The sequence below is a fragment of the Palaemon carinicauda genome, chromosome 10 (assembly GCF_036898095.1).
Source record: "Palaemon carinicauda isolate YSFRI2023 chromosome 10, ASM3689809v2, whole genome shotgun sequence".
Taxonomy (NCBI): domain Eukaryota; kingdom Metazoa; phylum Arthropoda; class Malacostraca; order Decapoda; family Palaemonidae; genus Palaemon; species Palaemon carinicauda.
The window spans coordinates 137639527-137647026 of NC_090734.1; positions in this window are offsets into that span (position 1 = coordinate 137639527).

A 7500-nucleotide genomic window follows, 5' to 3' on the forward strand; every position below is an offset into this window, starting at 1 on the left:
AAAAAAAATACAACACCATAGGGGAAGGTACTATCTGTGCTCGGCACGCGGTAAGTTGTACATTTTCCTAAGGGTTTTTTAGCTTTCCTTCAGCACCTACTTACCCACCAATCTATAATCTTCTACTTTACCTTCATTCCCCCTTTCACTGACCATTGTGCTATCCAACCTCTTTAGTTTTGACCTTATAGTGCAACTGTCGGTTTCCTCCAAACCTCTGAGTTTTAGCACCGAATAACCTCTCATGCCCAGTCGTGGAGTCATATGCTCCAAATTTCATAATTCAACCAATCATTAACAAAAGCAACCATAAGGTTGATAGAAATTAAATATCTAGAGTATAGTTTTGTACAAGTGATGTCCAGAAGGAGGAGAGATTTACAAATAAATGGAGTACGATTATCACACACATTTCAACAGTACCTACTAAAACATAAAATAATATCTATGCAATGCTGCATGGCAATTAAAAGAAGCATTACACCCACACTAATTACAGAGTCGTGAAGGGTTTCTGATTAAATCTATCCTTTAAAAAGGATTTATAATTTAAAAAGTTTCGAAAAGGATAACCACCAAAAGCACTGCTGTACAGAATGACCTTCAGAACACTGAAGTGCTTGGGAGCTGGAGCTAGAATGAGGTATGCATGTAGAATTCGAAAAGATGATGATAAGCCTTTACCAAGGATGCAAAATAGCTTTATCAGGGAAAAAAATCCGCAGTGCAGTTTTCCATACGAAACACTACTGTACTAAGATTACTTATCATTTCACTAATTTTCTTAAGATTAAAAGAGAAGATAACTTTTTCATCCTTGAATTTCCATTTAGTTTTTGTAACAATCAATCAATATTATGTGGGACAATCCTTAGGAAAGGTAATGTGACTTTTGCTTTTTTCCCAGTGAGTCATGCAATCAGGAAGAGGTAATATTTTGAATAATTAAAAGTAATATAACTTCTTAAATATTCTGAAAATTTCTTTGGCTATTGCATGAAGTGAAGCATTTCAAATATGTAAAATTTAGAAAGGTAGAGAGTATTAAATACATGGAAAGGGCTCTGACGCATAATACTGCCGCGTCTCTTAATATGCAAGGTTCAAATTTTAATAGTTGTCTTGGGTTTACAGCAGCTTTTCACTTATTACAGCATCATTTTTTTACTGACCAATAATACACTATTACGACAGTAATAAAATCAATTTTAGTCAGTCATAAAATATGTTTTTTTTCTAAAGGTTTGTTCAGTTCATCACAGTTCTTTTAAGAATCCAATACAATGAACTCCCTGACAGAAAATTTTAGTATAGGCTGTTTTCAGTAACTCGTCATGGTAAGGAAATTCATATTTGCCGGATTCTGTCACAGTATTGTTACCGCAAAGAATCCGGGTAAAATAAGCCCCCACCCCCTGATAACGTTTTAGCCAATCACGTTCTCTCCCACGTTAGCAGCGGTCACAATACATCCCTTTACAAATTTCAAGTTGTTAGCATGGGAGACAATATGATTGGCTATGACGCCATCAGGGCGTGGGGCTTATTTCACCTAAAATCTCTGCGGAGATTGTAGAGTGATAGGACAGATAACTTAGCATGGAAGATGACATTATACATGTCGAAGGTGATTCCTTTTCCATAGAAATAAGGAGGATTAATATAGAACATACGAAAATCTGCCCGATGATAACCAGAAAAATTATTAAAATTTCCAATCGGCATTTCCATAGATCGACAGATCTGCATGTTCTAGCCAGATAATCTTTTGGTGCAAACATGTATGGTTTTTATTTGAGTGAATTTCATAAACATAGATGAAATAAATGTGTTGAGCAAGTTTTTTCATTGAAAAGGTTGAGCACTAAAATTATCTGGTCTAGCCCAGGCCAGAATAAAGCGAAAAAGAGGATAGGCAAAGAATAACGGTGGTTTTTCGCCATAAAGGCGATGAAAAATTGTGAAAGTTGTGCCTCTAAAAAATACAAACAAATATAAAAGCTTGTTAAAAGATGGAAAATATTACACAAAGAAAATGTAGAAAGGGGTAATATGATGTTTAATAACGATGCATGATAAGACAATAGAAAAAAATAAAACAGTGACCGAAATAGCATCTACTGAAAAAGAGCTATGAATGCTAATGTACTGGACAAATATAAGGTCATTTTCATCTACTGAAAAGAGCTATGGAGACTTCTGTACTGGGCATAAATATGGTCAATTTCATCTACTGAAAAGAGCTATGGCTGCTTCTGTACTGGACAAATATAAGAATACCAATTTCATCTACTGAAAAGAGCTATGGATGTTTCTGTACTGGACAAATATAAGAAGGTCAATTTCATCTATTGAAAAGAGCTAGGAATGCCTCTGTACTGGACAAATCTAAGGTGGTTAAAGTTCCAAACATGTACAAATGAAAGGCATATAAAGTTTCAAAATCAGGAATAAAGATAAGAAAAAGGGTCATCAAAACAATTTAAATATGATTTTATAGATGAAATTAAAAAAATTGCAATTTCAACAAGATAATCACTTCAGACCTGTCTGAAGTGAAATGGGCGGAACCAACTCTGGTGAAGTGATAGATTTCAATAATTTTTTATCAAAAAACAATAAAAAGATACTATGAGAGAGAAAACATATTTGCCCGTCTTTGAGGCTTCAATTTAACTAGGTAAGAAAATTAACATTGGCATAAATTACAATTTACAGGACCACAATTGACAAACATAAATACCTCTTCAAATTCACTGTGGGTCACATTAATGGCATTCTGAGGTAGTAGAGCTGGTTAAATAAGAAAGGTATGTTGAGATAGCTAAAAATAACAATGCGACGAAAATAGAGAGGCAAGGGAGCAAAGCCTTGACGAAAACCTCAATTGATGGAAAATTCAAATTCAGCAACAAGACTCACTCAAAAAGGTGACCAAATATCAGTGAGATGAGAAAGAACGCTTCCACTGTATCTTACCTTACGAGAGACCTACTGGTAATCTGAGAGAAAATTTAGATTTAGTTATAATAATAATAATAATAATAATAATAATAATAATAATAATAAGAAGAAGAAGAAGAAGAAGAAGAAGAAGAAGAAGAAGAAGAAGAAGAAGAAGAAGAAGAAGAAGAAGAAGAAGAAGAATGAGAATAACAACAACAATAATAATAATGATAATAATAACCCCAAGATATATTGATAAAAATGCTTATAAATTATTTCCTTCTTCGGTAAAACCAGAATAAAATCTAAAAGACCATTCCTTTGCACCGGGGCCTGAGTCAACAAAAGGTAAGGCTAATATGCTTTACCACTTCTCTGAAATATATAGATTGGTACGACATTAGGCATGTGCCAGGGATTTCTCAATTTTACTAGCAAGCACATAGCTCTGGACTGGGATCTGATGTAACAAAATGTCAGGAACTACATAATCTTATCATTACCATTATTATTACCCAAGCTACAATCCTAGATGGAAAAGCAGCATGCTACATGCATAAGGATTTTAACAATGAAATCACCACAGTGCAGAAAAGAAATAGTAAAATAAAGAATAAATAATAAGTAAAAAGACAATTTAAAATCAGTTACGTTAAAGGAGATCCGTCATATATACACTAAGAAACAAGACTGTAAGCCTGATCAACAGAAAAGCATTCACAAGTTGGAACTTCCGGTATTGATTCAGATTGTCCATGCATATACCAAGAATTATCAAATTTGCACACATGATTGAAGGATTAGAATACCAATCATATAAACGGCATAGCTACTTCTGTATCAGGTACTGTAAAATCTTACAGGCGATTCGAATCACAGGAGCTGAATTGTGGACCGGTCAGAGGTTGATTATATTTAACTAAATACAGGTATAATTAATGTTCAATAATTTCACAGATAATTTCATAAATCATGCAATTACACAACTGGTATTATAAGAGAAGGTGATCTGGAAGGAAATTTCTATTATGCACAAAATTAGTAATAAATTTAACTCTTGTTTAGGGAGAGAAAGGGCCTAGGCTACTTAAAGCAAACCTAGTTCTATGCAGAAATTACTTATACCGACTATCTCAGAACTATTTGTTCATGATTCACCAGGGCCTTTTACACAATTTTCAGACCTGATAAAAAGGACTCTACGATTTTAAATAGTTTATCAACTAGAGTCTGGATATGGCACACAAAATTATAATATTCTTCCTTCTGAAATGTAATGAATGTATTGAGCTCTACTTTTTTTCTGCTTCATAATTTCTATTGATGTGAAATACAACAGAGGGTATATTTTTCATAGAGCTTATAACATTAACTACAGCTAGTCAGTATTCAAAAAGACTCCAGCTTCCCTTTAATTTAAATTCGAGACCATTATGTGCATACAAACCCACATCTACCGTTTCTTTTCTTAAAATCATTTCACACCCCGAGCTCTTCCCTACAAACTATCAAGAGAATAAAATGTATACGTAAAAACAAGAGATTCCCAATCGTCAGAAAAACAGTAAATTGCATAAATTATATGATTTTAAAGTGAAGCATTCGAATACAATTAGTTACTACCAAATTTTAATTCACTGATGTTGCTAGAGTTAAATAAAATTTCCCTATCACAAGATTCTATGGATACCCTACACCTCTTTCCCAGAGATTTAATGTGACTATTCAACCGAGAGCTTTAAATTAAGTATTAATACAGTTTAAATGGAGACAAATGAGTTGAAATAAATTAGTTTTGCAAACTCCAAAATGAAATGAAATAAGAAGTAAAAGATGGAAAGCAAACTTTCATTGGTAAGCAACCATTTTTATACAAATGAAGCTCTTATAAGACCACGCGCTATTCATCACAGAATTCAGTTCAGTACTGAAACATTCGACCAACTGTGATATCCACAATAAAATAAGATCAAATCTAATATGCCTTAATTACGTTTTAGAATAAAGTTAATAATCAACTCCAATTCTAATTTGAATTGAATGGCGAAATGTTTTACGAGGAAGTCGATCACACGAAATTAATGTTTAATGGGAACTCTTTCATTCTTACATGGCTAGATATTAAATCCTGCAGTCACAAATGAGTATCATGTAATATTGAATTCATAATGGCGATTTTCATAGGCACAAGTGACGAGCTTTTGTTTCGACGTGATTAATTTCGAATCTTGTAACAGAAACCAGATGCGAATTTGGTTGATTGCTACTGCATAGAGGAAACGCGTTGTCCTATTTTGCGAAGGTATAAAACATAATTTCCAGCTTTCCACTTAAATCTATGATACTGTCTAAAATAGGTCTTTTTTACATGCACACATATACCGCATATATCTCCTCTATATAATAAAGAGCAGGTGTTTGGCATTGCCATACGTATAACTTCGAACTCTTCCTGTCCCTCGGGTAGGGGGAGAGAGTAGTCATATCTTGATGAGAGAGTGTGTGTGTGTGTGTGTGTGTGTGTGTGTATCTACATATTTAGCCGTCATTTATGACGGATCACATACACTAATGTGTGTATGTATATATATATATATATATATATATATATATATAATATATATATATATATATATATATATATATATATATATATATATATATATATATATATATATATCACCAGCCGTTACTAGTCCACTGCAGAACAAAGGCCGAAGACTTGCATCTGTTTATGGTCTTTCTATGTCAGTCCACACCCGCAAACTTTCATAGTTCGTCAATCCATCGTCTTTTCTTCCTTCCCCTGCTTCGTTTGCAACCTCTAGGGGCTCATTCTGTTATTCTTAATGTCCATCTAATATCTGGCATTCTCATTATATGTCCTGCCCCTTTCTTTTTCTTACAAGTTGTTAGAATATCCTCTATTTTAGTTTGCTCTCGTATCCATGTTGCTCTTTTTCTGTCTCTTAATGTCATTCCCATCATTATTTTTCCCTACCTCTTTAAGTTGTAACTAGCTTATGTTCTAAGGCTTTAGCAAGGCTTCAAGTTTCTGAAGCATAAGTTAAAACTGTTAGGACTATCTCATCAAATACTTTTCTTTTTAGAAAAAGTGGCATACGTATACAGTATATATATATATATATATATATATATATATATATATATGTGTGTGTGTGTGTGTGTGTGTGTGTGTGTGTGTGTGTATGTGTGTGTATAGCCTTGTATTCTATTGGTTACGACATTCGCAACACTACGAAAATTTATCATTTAAACGTAAAGGTGTGGCAGGGCAGAATGCTATGATCTGCTAATCACAACTGCACCTGTATCGACGGCATTTCCTCCAAGGACGGCAGTAGGTAATACGGTAGTAGCAGTAAATAGCATTAGTTAGAAATCTAATTCCAAAATGCTTGAAACAAAAATAGTAGCATTTTCTGGAATCACTCCCTTTTAAGAGCAAAATCATTGATGGAATATATTCATGTATGTATGTTTGTGTGTACTTATGTAGGCCATGTCTAAAGAACGTTAAATAAATGTGGCCTACTACCTCCAAAAACATTAAGCACAATGTTAAGTGCGACTAAATATGATTTTGCATAAAAATATTAAAATGGAATGAAAACTGCATATATGGCTTTTTCATTTTTCGTTATCTCTAAAAATTATAGAAATCTCATTAAGATATGGTATCTGTAAGTTTCAGTTTCCAATTTCAGTATTTTTTTTAATTGTTTTGAAATATTAGATTGCACTCAATGTTGTAATTTTCTCAATCCTTTAAAGGATGTCTATCAAACTGAAAGAAATTATGACACTAATCGATATATATGAATATATCCAGGACTTATCTAATCATTCTCTATCTTTAGTATTTCATACTTCCAGGACTATGGAATTTTAAAGGTAAATGTTTAACGCTTTATTTCTAACCTACATAAATATTCGGTTAGCTATCTTAGTGCCAAACCTTATAAATTTATGCAGAGTTAACTTAAAAATTTGCTTCCTGTTATTTCATGCAGCAACTGTTAACTAGATATCATACAAATTCAAGTTCTAATTCAAGTCTAAATTTTTAACAAAGTGTTCACTGAATAACTGCCATAAACTAGAACATGCTGGATATACATTAAAACAAAAATCAGCTTATAAAGAAAGAACAGTTTCAATGACAGTAAACGTCATTATGGCACCTATTAAATATTCAGTGGCTTCTCCGGTGTCTAATCAATCCACAAACATCCAGGCAAAAGACTTTATTCAAGCCACCATTCATAATTCCCTCTAAGAATCGAAACTCATTAAATTTATCCAAACAAAAAGTATCAAAGAACCTTAATCATCATAATGGTTTGCAAAGGAATCTATCAAAGGGGATTAATAGGCCACCCGTGGAGACGTGTGGGAGGCAAGAAGGCAATTCGCGCACAGGAGACCACAAAATCGTCCCTTTCCCCTCGGCAACCAACTCACCCGTCCCACGGGAGATCATAACAGCCGTGGGACCCTGATGATGGATGCTCTGATGACTCTATAGTCTTT